At 45.0% G+C, this 16,659-nt stretch overlaps 1 protein-coding gene across 3 annotated transcripts in view; it reads right to left on the minus strand.

The window, feature by feature from the left end:
* luzp2 (leucine zipper protein 2) overlaps positions 1–16,659 on the minus strand; it is a 140,375-nt gene that overhangs the window by 78,250 nt on the left and 45,466 nt on the right. Inside the window, exon 1 of one of the 3 annotated variants that reach the window (XM_088611817.1) lies at positions 8,017–8,039. The exons of the other annotated variants lie outside the window; for them this stretch is intronic. The gene's annotated coding sequence lies outside the window, so the exon portion shown is untranslated. Of the gene's footprint in view, positions 1–8,016; positions 8,040–16,659 lie in introns of those variants that run through there. 3 annotated transcript variants of the gene reach the window in all.

A 16,659-nucleotide genomic window follows, 5' to 3' on the forward strand; every position in this document is an offset into this window, starting at 1 on the left:
GGCCGCAGTCTCGCTGGCCAATCAATCAGTCAGCTGAGAACCAGGGCCACTGACCACACTGCCAGAAAAGGGCGAGCTGTCCCAGCGTGTCAGTCCTGTCAAGGGGACTCACTGACGTTTTCTTCAGGCCTTCAAGACGACAGTTTTCCCAGTTCATCTTTGTCAGGATGTGGGCCTTTCAAAGCCTTGTTTATCTGAGTGGCTTGTTAAAACAAAAACTCTGCTTTGTTAAAATAAAAGCAGACGCCTCCGTCTGCCTACTATTTTGTGAGCCTGACCTGCATGTGATCGCCCACACGTATATTCTGTATAGATATTTTCACATAATAATGGCTCTGATAAGTACACATGTTCTAAATTCAGAGCATTCTTAAATTAGCATTCTGAGTGTGTTAATTAAAAGATTAAAGCCATAATGATAACTCGTTATCATGATTCAGGCATTAGCAGAGTTCGTACTTTTGTTCCTTAGTAATGGAAATTCATGATGCATAACCACCTGGCCGAGGCGTTTTGTAATTTCCATATCTTTGACAGATTTGTTGATTTTTAATTTTCCAACAAGTGTATCATTTAAACGTGGTCATCTTCACCATTTTCTGCTCATCTGCGCCATTTCATCCGTTTCTAATGTAAATTAAGTGGAGCTTTGAGTGCACATTAATTAATTTGAATGTATACAGTACAAAACGTGCCACTTTTTTCCAGTAAATATTATTTTCACTGGCTTCCCGTCTGTGCTTTCCTGCCTGAATACATTTGCTGCTTGCAGTTGTTCCTTTCAGAAAGAGGGTGAAGAGATTATTTTCGTTTCTTGTACAATATTTCCTCTGCTTAGAAATCAATAGTGTCTTATTTACCCTATATACAGTACCTGTAAAATAATACAGTATCCAAGTGCTATCTACTGTATAACAACTACCTGGATCTCAACTTGTTTACACTAATGTTATCATGTACACACACAAAGATCTCTTCCCTTGATAGAAAATCGTGTTTTAACTCCCCGCAAAGTGCATATATAAACCAAGCAGGGCTATTGCCCGTGGCCTCTGAGATGTGCTTATTTATTATCTTATTTTACAACTGCAATGCTAATTTTGATTTCCTGCCAGTGACAACATTTCCTAAGCTCTAGTTTGCTGAGCACGCATTCAAGGGGGAGTCTGGATTTACTAACACCCCTGACCCAGGCATCTAGACTCTAGGCTGCGTTAAACTTCACGGCTCCTTCAGAGCAGGGGGTGTCAGCAGGTTAATTTAATATAATTTAAGCGGCGCATTCATGTCGCGTTTATCCGAGGGGCATCGGACTGGTCCTCTCACTGATGAACACAAGTGAGGCTACACGGAGGGGGTCAGGGTTAAAGCCAGGACTCTGACATAACAAGGGCACCCCCTACTGTGCCTGCTGGCGGATGACTTTCCTGCTGTTTCCTTATCGTTTCTGCCTGGTAGGTCCTAAGTGGCTGAAAATAATTAAACGGAGCACTGCTGCTACTTGCAGCTTTTTTCATAGCCACCTGAGTCATGCTTTTATTTTTACGATCAATTAAATGTCCCACGACTGCTCAGTCTGGAGTTGTACAGGGAATACAATGCAAAATGAACAACTTTTAACACTTTGTCTCGCCTTCCAGTAACTAGACTGCAGCTGCCGAAGCATGACACGGCACATAACGACGCAAGGTTTCACAGGGTCTTTCCATGCTAAATGCTACAATGTGCTTGCCAGCATGATGGCATTAAGCAGAAGAAAATTTAACCTGTGTTCTGGCAAGTTTTGTTTTGGGACTCATACATCACACAAGCATTGTGGGATAGAGACTGAGGGCATTGCATGAATGTCAGATTAGAATGACTTTATACTTTGAGCCCTCTCTCACCCTGCAGCTCCCAGCTGGCAGCCCCTCTGGAGCTCAGCAGGTGTGAGCCTGGTCAGTACCTGGATGGGAGACTCCTGGGAAAGCTGAGGCTGCTGCTGGAAGAGGGGTTAGTGGGGCCAGCAGGGGGCGCTCAACCTGCGGCCTGTGTGGGTCCTAATGCCCCCAAAATAGTGATTGGGACACTATTCTGCAAAAAGGCACCGTCCTTCGGATGAGATATAAAACCGAGGTCCTGACTCTCTGTGGTCATTTAAAATCCCAAGGGGTGTTACCCTGGCCTAATTTCCCCCTGGCCTTTACCAATCATGGCCTCCTAATAACCTCCATCTCTGAACTGGCTTCATTACTCTGCTCTCCTCCCCACTGAGAGCTGGTGTGTGTGAGCGGACTGGAGCATCATCCAGGTGGGGCTGCACACTGGTGGGGGTGGAGGGGATCCCCATGACCTGTAAAGAGCTTTGAGTGGAGTGCCCAGAACAGCACTATAGACGTTGAAGGAATTATTATTAAAAATGTTGGGTTTTAATTGTTTGTTTCAGAAGGATTATACTGTAATTTAAAAGAAATGAGAGCGAGGAAGATTTTGGAGCACACACCCAGGAGAGGATACTTCACATGCCTTCAGGACCCCAGCTCGCTTTGTCATCTCAGCAGGAGACCCCAGCTCACCAGCCTTGACTCCCAGGATTCTCGTTATCAGCTTTTCGGCTCTCCTTTGAAGCAGTGGCGCGGGCCGAGAGGCAGCCCTGGGGCTCCTCTGCAGCTATCGGCCCTGTCCCTCCCACCACAGAGACTGCGGGTCCCCAGAGCCAGCGTCCCCCACTGCTGCTGGAAGTCAAGGCAAGGACCTGCAACTACGAGGAGCAGGACCGCCAGAGCCATGCCCTTTTCTCAGAACCGTGTCAGAGCTGAGTGAATACTAATTCCACTGTAAACTGAATCTCCTGTCACAGAATCCAAGAGGACCACTTCACCATCTCTCTGTGCCTCCAAAATGACAAAGGAACAGGGGATGTACATTAAAGAAGAACAGAGGATGTACATGGGCGGAGCGGTGGCTCTGTGGCTCAGGATCTGCACCTGTGGCTGGAAGGTTGCCGGTTCGTATCCCACGGCTTGCAGAGGAAACCTACTCCGTGTGGCCCCTGAGCAAGGCCCTTAACCCTAACTGCTCCAGGGGCACCGTATAAATGGCTGACCCTGCAGTCTGACCCCCAGCTTCTCTCCCTGTCTGTGTGTCTCATGGAGAGCAAGCTGGGGAATGTGAAAAGACAAATTCCTAATGCAAGAAATTGTATATGGCCAATAAAGTGATCTTAATCTAAAACATCTCTCTAATGCCCAGCTCTCTCTATGCACTGAGATTTGCTCTTTGATTTAGGCATACAAGCCTGGAGAAAAACACAAAGACTAAGGACAACACAGGATGCTTCTGTACTGGGGATGATACTGTATATAAACATTTTTTTTCCCCCCATCATGCATCAATTTTGTAAACATCTTGCAAACACTGCGGGTTGCTCTCATCCACGTCTTTTCTGGGGACGGTGGAGTCCGTGCACCAAGTCTATTTTTAAAATGCAAGCATTTTAATTGCACGGCATAGATTACCAATACGGCGAAGCGGCCTTTGTTTCATTTCAAAAGGTCAGTGAAACATTAAAAATCAATCCCCTCCCAGCACGATCCGCTGGCTGAGGCGAGTTCTGCCTCGGTCTTCCAGGAACCGGACTGATAAGCAATAACGCAGAGGGCAGCCATCTGACAGGCCCAGTCAAGTTTAAAAATGACCTTTTCGGTTTAACTGCGCGCGGAGCCAACAGGCGGAGGGGTCAACTCCCAGCTCTGCTGCAGAGCTGTGGCAACGCCAACATCTTCAGTGAGCAGGACTCTCTCTACCGTAGCAAACATCTTGCAAGATGGAGGAGGGGGGAGGGGGGGTTTCAGTTTCACTGGGCGTGTTTAATCTACGAAAGGCAAAAGAGAGGACAGCATGATAACTCGCTTGTGCTCGTCTTTCAGCAGCTGAGAGGCCGATATGGAAACTGGGATCAGAGATCCCGTCTCGGCTTTGTCAGCTGGCTTTGGAGACGCCTCTTTAAGTTGGTCAGATATAATCTCCTTTCTCCCTGGATTGCTTTGCATCTACTGCTCCCTTCATCTGGCTTTTTTCTCATCTGCTGCGGCTCCCCTCCCCCATCGGGCTCATTCATAGTCTCGCGACTCCTCACTTTCGTGTCTTCTTACAAAACACGCATGGTCTTGCTAGGAGTACTGTCTCGATCGTAATCCTTCCTCTTAAGGGTGCTCCGGCTCTTTCACATTTTAGTTGATTATGTGCACCTGCCCTCAATCCTGCCCCTCCTTATTTAATTCTGCATTGGAAGACGGACGCCCGGAGGCCCGCCTACCCCGGCTTGAGGGCATAGGTCTCCTATCGGTGTCCTGACCCAGCTGAGTCTGGGGCTCAGAGCGCCTGGCCTCATCATCCCCGGTTTTATTCTCTGTCCCTGTACCGGATCCCACTCCGGCTTTTAACTCTGTTTTGTCCTGTCTCGCTTGGATTACCCGGTTTTGGACCCTTGGACTTCGCCCCGGATTTCCCCCCTCGGACTAGTTCACCATGGCCACGCCCTCCCAGCACCAGTTCACCATCGTCACACCCCCTGTCTGTCAACCAGTCCTGATTCTCGTCGTCTCCTCCCCATTGTCCTCATTCACTTACTTCCAGATTATACCGTCTGCATAGGGTCCAGAACTACGCATCGTAACAAGTACCCTGAAATTCTTCACCCCTGCTTTTGTCAGTTCGGTGAAACTCGTTCATTGGAGCTTGTCAAAATTGGACCTGGAACTCTCCAGTTCTTTTTTTGCTGTACTTTTTTGTAAGACAGTGAACTGGGGTGCATTTATCAGGTGCTCACCAAAGAGAAGGGCAAATTAAAAATCAGTTGATTGCAAATCATGCTACACGTAACCCTTAAGCTCAAAGACAGAACTTCATTCACTCTGCTCGGATTCTGCTTTATTTAGGCAAAGTACTCCAGGAATTACAAACTGTCCTCTTAATGTAGCAGCCCAGACAGAAGTAGTCGGGTGATATAAGATGGACATATTTGACTGGGCTGCTATGCTGTACATTCAAAATATGGAGGTGGAGATGTCAGACTTTCAATTTCCCCCTGCTGGCTGGCTCAATTCTTCACTAGGGGGTATCTATAGAGGAAGACTGCCAATACAGACCCAAAGCCTCCCAAAATCAGGACAAGACCCAAAATCACCTTCAAGGTACCAAACAATATGCCTGCTCCCCATTTGATTCAAGGCCTCAAGGTGCCTTTCACAGCAAAAAGAAGCCGAGGCAGTGAAAGAGTGAAAAGGGGGGTCTGCTGAGGGCCAAACCCTGTGACCAAGTGTTCGTATTAGCTGCCGTCATTGAGAATGGGCTCGAAAACCCCCTAGAGCAGGCCCCTCCTTCTTGATCCCCACCACTAACATACCACATACAGGTAACTGCCACATTCACAGAGTCTCCTTCAAACTCCTACTTCTCTGGGGCACTCTGAAGGGCTGAACTACTATTACTATTAATCCACACAGGCGGGTTAGAGGACACATGAAGCACGAGCAAGGAGAAAATTAATCCCACACAGGGAGGTTCCTTGGCCCTTTTCAATCTTTACACCCACTAAAATCACAAAGCACTTCACTTTGTCCCAATTTCACATGGATATGTGACACTTTAATACATTTTTCCTTCCTTCCTGTGTTATATACACCCAAGAAAATGCTTATCAGAAAAGGCAAAGGAGCTTTTACATGAAAGAACAGGAAGAGATTGTAGGCTCCGGATATCTCATCAAAGCCCTTGTAATGAAGTACTACTTTTCGATTTCAAAACCTAATTTCTATTACTTCTACAAGTGATATTGGCTCTGTACACTTGTGTTGCCCCAATGGAAAAAAAGTTTAGAAGCACCAGGCTCTCCCAAAGAGGCAGTGGAGCTCAGGGACACTAAGAAAAATGCAGAATGAGCCACAGAGCATGGGTTACAGATCCTAGCACCTTGGATCATTTGCAAGGAGTACACCCACCACTCGAGAATGAATGCCTGTATTTTTGAAGAGCACACATGCTAGGGCCCTCAGAGATTGTCATTGTAGGAAAGCGTATCTGAGATACCCAGGCAGTCAATGCACTTGAAAGGTACATTTAATTAGCGCTCTAATCCAAAGTTACACAATGCAAGTTTTAATTGGAAGATTAATACAATACACAAAGCTCTTTTTCTTCCTTCCCGGGAGTCAGAAGAAAGGGAAAGGAACAGAAATGGCATCCCTGGGAGAGAGAATTCTGATAAAACCGTACAAGTGAGGTCACCCTTTAGGAAGCAAATCGATGGCTTTCTTGGTTCCAAAAATGGTGAAATTGCATTCCCTGATTTTATTTAGAAAAGGCTGGCATTCTGCGTGCAACGAGGCCAAATTTGTCCTTGAGCTTTTTTATTTCCCAGGAAGCTTCTTTGAGTGGATTGAGGAAAAAACAAACTGGAGCTTATTAAGAAAGATTATAATCAATGTTGACCTAATTCAAGATCTAGTTGGGTGGCCCTTCCCTCCCCTGAAAAACTTTTCCGTTCATTTCCTCTTCCTCCGTGTCTGTGTGCCCTTTAACAACAAGGCAGCGTCCCAGGAGGAGTCCCTGTCACAATCGTAAATCCCTCCTCTTAAGGGCGCTCCGGCTCTTTCCCGTTTTAGTTGATTTAGTGCACCTGCCTCCTACTCAGCCCCTCCCTGTTTGAGCCAGACACTCCTACCATTCCAGGCTCAGTATTGGGAGGTGGACACCCGGAAGCCCGCCTACCAGTGGGTCCAGGAGAAACCTGACGGCACAGGCTTCGCAACGGCGTCCTGACCATCTGGGTCTGGGTCTTGGAGCGCCTGGCCCCGTAACCCACTTTTATTCCCCATCCCTGCACTGTATCCCAGTCCGGTTTTTAAACATTGTCTTGTCTGTCCTGGATGGATTACCCGGCTCTGGACTTTTGGACTACACCCTGGATTTCCCTTCGGACTCCTTTGGACTTGTACGCCTGTACCACGCCCCCCCCCGCCGAGCACCAGTGCACAGTCGTCACGCCCCCCTGTTCTTCAACCAGCCCAGTTCCTAGCCGTCTCCTCCCCATGCCTGTTTCAGTCCCTTCCAGATGCTGCCGTCTGCATAGGGTCCTGATCTACGCTTTGTGACACCCCCGTCTGGGGCCATACATGCTTGTGCTTCTGGGATTACTGCCTTAAGAGCCTATGCTGGAGGCTTGGCTCTGGATACCCAATAAAAGGACACGGCCTCTTGCCCACTCTATAAACTGGAGCCAGCACCCGCCACCTGCAAGTTAATAACAGACATCACTGATTTCCAATGTGCACAGGATGCAGAAGGACAGAAAAGTCTTCCAGCAGCGTATGGAAATATCATGTAAGTTATAGCCCGTTATTTAGCTAGAAGAATCCCAGCTGTTGGGGTCTACTGAATAACAGATAGCCAGGCAGACAGCCAATATCCAACAGCGCATATCTATCAAGACAGATGGACAGATAGATGGATGGGGGTAATTGATACTTTCACTCTGTGTTATTTTTCTAATAATATTTGCCTCCATCCCTTTTTTGTCATCGATTTTCAGTTTTGACTTTTAGATGACTACGAGTTGGGAATAGATTAAACGCTCAGGGAAATAGCTCGGCAATTTAAAGCAATTATCAGCCTCATTCAGCTGCCAACTTTCACAGAAATTTTAAATCAAGCCAAGAAAATAAAAAACACAGGGCAGTGACGCACGTTCAAACCTTTCAGCACCAACAGAGTTAAAGAGGATGTGAATTCAGCACACTGGCCTGTCTTTAAAGCCAGTGTGAAGATGTGTTTGCACGACTCTCCAGTACATATCCAATATAATATCCTGATATTACTATTAACACTTTTTGGGTGTCTTGCACTCGCCAGTTATTGATGTTCTTCAAGGTGCTATTACAATTTCACTTAACGCTGAGAGCCCTGACTGTCTCGACACTATCAGAGTGAGACATCGCAGACGGGAAGTGATATTAATAACGAATAGGTCCGCCTCACCTCTCCTTTTAAATGCAGAGTGTCATCAACCGTAATGTGGAGGATATCTTCCAGCGCCCCTGTTCCCCGGGGACCTGTGCAGAAGACTTGTCCTACATTCGCAAGATGGAAAGTGCCACCATTTATCTGTCCGTCTCCGTCGGCTGATACTGTTTCCCCACATCAGTCTCTCGGTGAGAGCTCAAGAAAAGAGAGAGAGCTGGAACGTCTTTATATGAGCTCTCCAGGCTCCTAGGTGCCTTGTCCCAGTCAGCACGAAATGCCACGATTCATTTGACATTTTGAGAAGCACTGGATCGGCCTTATTGCAGGTGTCCAGCCCTGTCACCAGCGTCAACACCGACTCGGAATTGACTTCTGAATTCCAGGCTGGCTATAGAACGAAGCCCTGATGCCCACGCATATGAAACAGAAGTGTCGGCTGTCCGTTTAAAGTCATCTCTAGTTGAAATCTAGCATTGCTCCAAACACTACTGAAAAGCTCCCCGCCCTGTCCTGGAGGGAATCAAAACTACCAGGTGTGCAAAGATCTCCTCGTACAATATGATCCCCATAACAATCTCCTACTTTTTACTTTTCTACTATCTACTTTCCAGCTGTGTACTGTAAATATTTTTAATAAACGAATCTCCTTGCATTGCACTGTCCTGCCCCTGTACGATGCCAGGTTTAATGTTATTGAATAAAATTCATGTTTTCTATGCAAATTCTATTTTGCATTCGACCAGGCGCGGTTTTTGTTCTTGCGTCTCTGAAGAAATCAAGCCCAGGCATTTGAAAACGGACGCGCCGCGGTTAATTCACGCTCTTGTAACTTCTCGCCATTTGAGTCCCGGTCTTGGGGGACCCTGGTGAGAGTGGAAGGCAGTAATTACTGTACGTAACATCAAGAGCTTCTTTTTCTCCTGTAAGTGATCATAAAAAAATAACGCAGGGCAGCTAAATAATTAACAACCAGGTCCGTTATTTCCCCCTAACACAAACGCCAGCGGTTTTCCACCGAACAACGGTTTTGCTGAGGCGAGACATAGCCCCGTCTTGAGAATAATTAAGCCACTGATTTGCGGGATAATGTACAGTACGATGAATCAGAGAGTTGTCCTAGAGCAGCGAGTCTCAAATACGAATGTGGAGAAAAGATAAAAACGGAAATTGAACCGTTGCTAAGTTCTCTTTCTGTCCCTTAAGCTCACTGGAGCCAAGTTTTTTTTGTGTGTGCTAATTAATATACAGTATCAGGCTGATGCTTTTGTTCAAAGCAACCTGTGTATTTTTTGAATTGACGGAATCCGAGTGAAGTACTGGATCTTGGCCAATGGTGCTGCAGCAGCATCCTCACCTGAGACTCCAACCCACAACCTTCCAGCTATGAGGAAGGAGCCCCTAACCATTGCTCCACACTGCTACCTTCAAAACCCAGCTGAGGATCAAGTAAAAAAAAGTTCAACCCCCCCCTGCGTACAATAGGTACTGGTCTGCAGTAGATATACGAGGGCAGTGCTGTTTAAGAGGCATGGAAGAACTGCAATTAACAGAGATGAATGAAACCCTGAGATCCAGCCTTAGTCCTTTTACCCACAGTAGTCATGCATGTCCAGAAGCTCCCAGTAACCACATTCCTCCTCCGTGTGTCTGGAGCTGCTGTTTCCTTAGCAGCCAGCCCATGTGGCTCCATTCCAGATGGTCTGACTGGTACAGAATGCTAACTCGCTCATGCACCCTTCAGAGCAGTTCTGACAGCACCGCTTGCCCTCCAGTTTGCAGATGTAAAGATAGAGCCAACCTCCATCGTTCCTCCCATGCTGCAAGTCACGAAGCCCAGAAATAGACTTCATGATTTACTTTTTTTTTTTGTCGTCGATACCAATCTCGGGTATAAACTTTTGCACCCTGACTAGCATCACCTGACAATCGTGGTCAAAGTCTGGTTTTGTCTTGCCGGTCCAGACCAGGGCTTGAGGAGAGAACACAATGAACGACCTGTGTTAAAAGTGAGGAAGAGGATGATACTAAAAGTGTCACGATTGTAGTCCCTCCCCCTTAAGGGCGCTCCGTCTCTTTCACCTTGGACCTGATTTTGTGCACCTGCCCCGTTTCAGCCTGTTCCCAGCCCACCTTAAAAGCCAGATGCCCGCTCAGCTCGGGGTCTGCATTGATTCCCGTATCGTGCGAGCCCGGGACCTGGATGCGCCTGGCTCCGTGATCATTTTATTTTCCGTTCCTGTTCCCCACTGGTTCCGATCCGGTTCCTGTTTTTATCATGTCTAGTCTCGGATGGAGCTCCCGGCTTTGGACCTTGTTGGATTCCCCGTTTAGACTACCTCTGGATTGTGTGCCCCAGACTCACCCCCCCTGCGCACTTTGGACATGCCCCCTGTCTTCATTCCTGACTCCTGCATGGCTTTTTTCCCTGTGTTTTCTCACTCCAGCCCAGATTGTGTCATCTGCATAGGGCCCTGAAAGAACTCGTTCGTTACAAAAAGTAGGATGACCATCCGAAAAGAAATGAGACCTGCAGTAAAGCTGTAATACAAATCACCTACAGTCTGCAAGAACAAAAAGCATGACAGTAATTGATATTCCTTCAGTTTGTCATACTGTACAAGTCTTTAAATGCATGATACTGGGTATTATTATTAATAATAATGATAATGATCTGAACCCATGTCAAATATTGCATTAGGTTGTCAAATTAGTTTTCTATACAAGGTGTGAATATATTGTTTTATTACAGGATATAAAATGATCATGTCTGAACATTTGTAGCAAAAATTTTAAGGATGACATTCACAGAATAATGATTCAGCTACAAACAATTACTCAGGTGTGTGAGATGCTAAAAAAAAGTTCTTTTTTTTCCCCATTTTCACAAAGGGAAATTGAAACTAATAAATTCTGAAAAAAAATATGATATTACTGTGAAATTCCGAGTCTCTCATTACCATTAACACTGCAGAACACAGGATTAAGCTCAGGCAGGTCTGTCTCCTGTCAGTCCAGAATGAATTCTTGTTAGTCTAGTTATAGATAAATTACCCATTGCAACTCACCCAGCATGCAATTTGTTTCGTTTTGTGTTCCAACAATCTAAAGATTAACGGAAATGGAAATCCTGGCTTTGAATTTCCCGTCTTTCTCAGAAGCATTTTTTTGCCTTAAGTTTCTAAGGGATTGCAGGTGCTTGTTAAAAGTACAAACCGCCCTGGTTTGGGCAGTAATACTGCATTGCGCCTTTTCAGAAGGTAACTTTGAAACCTTTTCTGGAATTCAATGGTGCAACTGTGTTTTCCGCCTTTTTTATCACTGTACATCAAGTTAGGTAACATTAAACCATTTCCTGCGCTGCAAAACAATTATCTTTGACATCCTTTAGCATTTATTATTCATCACATTTTCATATTGGAAAAGCACTCTTAACATTCATAAGCAAAATGGCAATTTAATGTTTAAACACACAGGCATAGTTTGACACACAGATAGCTGTGCACCCAGTGATGAGAAATTACCTTATAATCAACATAATCTTCAATGCCCTGTCAGGGAGACCTTCATAATGTATTTCATACAGCCTGTATTTGCCAAGCTTGCAATTCTTCTGCATGATTTTTCATAAAAAGACCAGTAACAAGCGCTTGCGTTTCCTGCCCTTGCTTCCAAAGGGCTACAATACTTTCGTAGTATTTTTGCATGTGGCTGGCAGATTCCAAACTTCAAAACCAGATGAAATGTTGGAAGTTTGGATCCAAAAACAACATTTGTGGGAATAAATACAAACCTTATTTCCTGGGTATCTTCAAACTGCATAGAGAAGAAATTCCTAGGGAATTTATTTTCAAATTTCATCGAGGAGCATTCTGAACTTTTGTTCTGTGCAGCTAGTGCCAACAAACAGAGACGGGTGTATCACAAGTAATCTCACAGCTCACTTCTGTGCTTTGGAAACACATGACCCTGGGAGAAAACTTTTGGCACGAGAGAGCAACTGGTATTCATTAGCCTCTCATCCTTCCATTTTCTAACTGCTTCATTCAATCCAGAGTTGCAGAAACCATTCAGTAGAAGTTATTTTAATAGTGCACACATTTTGTCGCTAAGTCCTGCAGTAGGCGGTAAGAGAGGAGTGCTTAGAAAAAGAATGAGCTTTAAATCAGTGCTTTAATTGCCTGGTAGGAGCACTGTAGCTCTACCTGTGAAAATGCCTGTGTTCGCCCCCCGCACAATTATTTTTGGAAAAAGAAGCGTGATTTGTGCATCCATGTGGATGCAGCATAACAATATTTTCAAGGTGCAGAATTGTCCCTAACCTCATCTTTCTCCAAACCTGCTTATACTGCCTACAGTAGGTTTAAAACTCAGATCCTGGTTTTTGCTTCATATTGGGGAAAAGACACTGAAATTAGCACTAAGGTATAAAGACTGCTTCTTTGCTCAATCCACTGAAACCAAATCAGTCCTGCTGCGTCTTCTACATTCAGAGTGCCAACGGCTATGAAAATACTCCATGATGCACGATCTGTCTACTCAACATCATCTCCTTAAACAACATTATACAATCAAAGCACATTAAGTATGTTAATTGCAACAGATCGTTAACATGGGTTGTAAATAACAATGTTTTGCTTGCAAATTAATCTTGGGGCTCCAGATATACCGCGCATTAAGTTGTGCCACTTAATTCTAATTTGTAAAAATGGGATCCCCCATCTCCTTAGGAATAAGCCAATTTCGAGTTCTGATCGATATTGATTCTAAGCCTGCTTCCAGGTTTCATTGCTCAGTTTCAAAATATTTCATTACAGTGTGCTTGCAATCTAATTTGGAAACACCACAACAATATTTATATTCATCAATAGTTAAAAAAAAAGTTTGACTGACACACCGTAAAGTGAAGGATTTATGCATGGTGATTGCCTAATGAATAATGCAATCCCTTTTCCCTGGCACAAAAAAAATGGTGATTTAATAACTAATATCACATCTCCCATTGCTGTGAATCTTGTTTTCATCTCAAATAATGAAAATGTATTGTGGCAGTGACAGATCGCGATGAAGAGGGAAGATGGGGTTTTGAAAACCACAATTTGTAAGATAAACGAAAACAAATTTTGCAGTGATCTTTCACAAACAGGACAACTGCTGTAGCTGCTCCATGTGATTTCTGCATCACTGTGATAATCGCCCCAAAAGCAGTCATTTTATATCAGAAATTGACAGGGGCACAAGTGGGAGGAGGAGGAAGAAAGGTTATCAACGAGACATGGCCACTCAGCCCATACAGTCTATTGAGGTAGTTATTAGCTAATTGAGCCTAGTAGTTAATAAAGGATCTCATCCATCCTCTTCTTAATATAATAACTCATTACACTTATATAGCGCTTTCCTGGACCCTCCACTCAGAGCTCTTTACAGGTCATGGGGATCCCCTCCACCCCCACAAGTGTGCAGCCCCACCTGGATGATGCTCCAGTCCCCTCACACACACCAGCTCTCAGTGGGGAGGAGAGCAGAGTGATGAAGCCAGTTCAGAGATGGGGGTTATTAGGAGGCCATGACTGGTAAAGGCCAGGAGGAAATTTGGCCAGGACACTGGGGTAACACCCCTACTCTTCTCGAGAAACACCCGGGGACTTTTAATGACCACAGAGAGTCAGGACTTCGGTTTTACATCTCATCCGAAGGACGGCAGCTTTTTACAGTATAGTGTCCCCATCACTTTACTGGGGTATTAGGACCCACACAGACCGCAGGATGAGCGCCCCCTACTGGCCCCACTAACACCTCTTCCAGCAGCAGCCTCAGCTTTCCCAGGAGTCTCCCATCCAGGTACTGACCAGGCTCACACCTGCTGAGCTGCAGTGGGCTGCCGGGTGTGGGCTGTGGGGTGGCTGCTGGCTTCCTGAAAGAAGCCAGGGTATCCATTCCAACCACATAGGCGGGCAGCTTGTTCCACACTCCTACAACCCTTTTGGTGAAGACCCTGTTCTGACTTATAAATGCACTTCCATGCCTATTTAACAGATATGGTTTAGATATTGTCTGAACTGTCCACAAGAGCCTTCTTAATTGGATTTAAGGAAGCCACTTAAAGAAGGCAGATCCAAAGGTGAACAACATCTCGTCCTTAAAGAACTGGCCCCTGTTACAGACAAGGGCAGTTGCCGGTTTGCGAATACCATTAAAGTAAGACGAGGAGGAGGTGTGTAGCATTCCTTATGGTTTGCTAAAATACAGATATTTAAACACTGATCATCCCTCATATGAAAAAGACAGTAGCAATATAGTGCATGGGTCCTCCAGGAGACCGCAGAAGCTCTGAATGCACTGTGCCACTGTAGTTGTTGACAAGACGGTGCCTCTTATATCCGGTTGTGTAACTCTTTCACTCTTTCAGCCATTGTCTGGCTTTTCCTCTGAGCAGACATTGATCCCATCCACAAATACACCAGGCAGACAGTGGAATACCAATTAGCACAAGTATTTATATCTCCCTGCAGGATCCTGGCTGCATACATAATGCTGGCTATAGAACACTGTCCTCTGAGCTGCTGTTTCACTTTTGTGCTACTTGTCAGGGAGGGCAGAGGGTGAACACAGTGTGCTATTACAAAACGTCTTTTTTTTTTGTTGCTCTTCTGGAAAAAAAAAAAAGTACGCCATGTATAACCGCAACCTGAACACCCCCCAAGCCTTTGTTGGGGATAGGTTTACAGCAATTTCAAAGTCGTTTAATGAAAGTCGTTTTTCACATCCTGCTTCCAAACCAGAGTGAAAAACTGACAGAGCACAGCCAGGGTATTTAGACCGACCAGAGCTCCAGCTAGGCTAAGGATCCCCACTGGCTCATAGTGCATATTTAATAATGCATTACATATTAATAAAAAACACAACTCATTGAGGCTCTTAGTACACTGTATATGGATATCAAAGCGTTTTATCTTTTGTCAATCAACACACTATTATTATTGTGTACATTAACAATATACTGTAATAGCATTCATGATCATCGCGTACAACAGAAGGTCTGTGCAGAGCAATCCCTCAAACACCAAACTCACAAAACAGTTGTAAAAATAAAGAAAATTCCATCTCTAGCCCATAACCTGATAACATTTTAAAGGTCCTATTGATTTGGCCTGAACTTTCGCTATAATGCGATTCAGTTGGTGTAACTGTATGTGCTTACAATACCAGAATTCAGCGTGCGCCCTGCACACACAGAAGGGGCAGGTGCACAGAGAGACAGTAGTGTTAAGATATTTCCAGGGTTCAGACAGATGCCTCCGACCTATTAAAAAAGTAACTGACTAATGAGATAATCAGCTCTCAGCTGCCTCTACAAAGCAAAAGAATTCAAGCTGTAAAAAAGCTACAGTAAATGAATTTTTTAAATAATGATCAGCCACTCTTGGTTGTAAATTAGTACTTTTTTTGAAGGCCAATCTTAAAAAACCATTCATTGAACTATTCCGGGAATAAAATGTAAAAGCAGAAAGTTGACTAATGTGAATTGAAGTAACCTTCATTGTCCTCAGAGCCACGATGAAGATATTATTCAACATTTGGAAATTAATGGCGTTGAAATGCTGCAAATGGCACATTCCGGAGCGCTACACGTTGTGTGAGTGAAATACAGAGGGAAACCGAAGGAAAGCTTTATTGTGCTCCATCCATAACAAGAATCTTACAGCTGTATAAATCAGGTGTGTGGAAATGTGGTTCTTCTAGGACAATGAAGGAGAGGAGTGTGACAGGCTGCTTTTGTTAAAACAGTCCCATAAATAATTAGGTACTGTATTGTATGTTTTTTAATCTAATTCTTCAGCAGATTTGCAAACCAAAGAATTATATTTCCAACAATCTGTGGTTTAAACAGAAGTATGCATATGCTTCAGATGTGTGGAACAGCTGAAACTGGTCGAATTATCTTTAAATACATCAGGATTGCTGACTATGCCAAGAACAGACCACATTCATGCTGCCCTTTGAAGCTTAATGCGATTTTTCTGAGTACTGGGCTATAAACTCTCCCCTTTTGAAACAAGTCGGAAGGCCACGGTCTATTACCTCAGAGAAACCGGAGGAGCTGAACAATCAGATAATGTGTCAGAAGAGCACAAAACGGCTGTATTCTGAATTGAAATCATGTGCGCCTTCCAGCAGCCCCCTCCGCCAATAAGCCAATGACCCTGTCGTGCGCAATAACGAGCACAGCACAGTTCGTTCTCTCTCCATCCTCCAGCGGCGAAGCTGCACACTTGCAAGGCGCAGGAAAAGTAAATAAAGAAAAATGTCTTCGGGTTATCAAGCGCTTTGCCAAACGAGCCTGTGAGGCCGTCATTGGCAGACACTGTGGAGTGTCTCTGGGCTCTTGCCCACAAGATTCGCCTCTCGGCATTTTGTTCCCACCTGCTTTCTCAAAGCACAAGAGTACAACACAAAGAAGTGTCACGCCCTGTACACCTAGAGGGCGCTCTACTTCTGTCCTGTTCCTAGTTTCCTGTGATTGTTCATGTCTTTCCAGTGTGTCTTGTTGTGTAGCCTACGTCCTATGTCTGCTCTGCTCCTGGCTCAGCATTGAGGATTCGGATGTCTTGAGACCTGCCTAGCACCAGGTCGTCTCCTCCACGGCCTGAGGACATAGGC

This window comes from Lepisosteus platostomus, chromosome 18, assembly GCF_059453375.1.
Source record: "Lepisosteus platostomus isolate fLepPlt1 chromosome 18, fLepPlt1.hap1, whole genome shotgun sequence".
Classification (NCBI taxonomy): domain Eukaryota; kingdom Metazoa; phylum Chordata; class Actinopteri; order Semionotiformes; family Lepisosteidae; genus Lepisosteus; species Lepisosteus platostomus.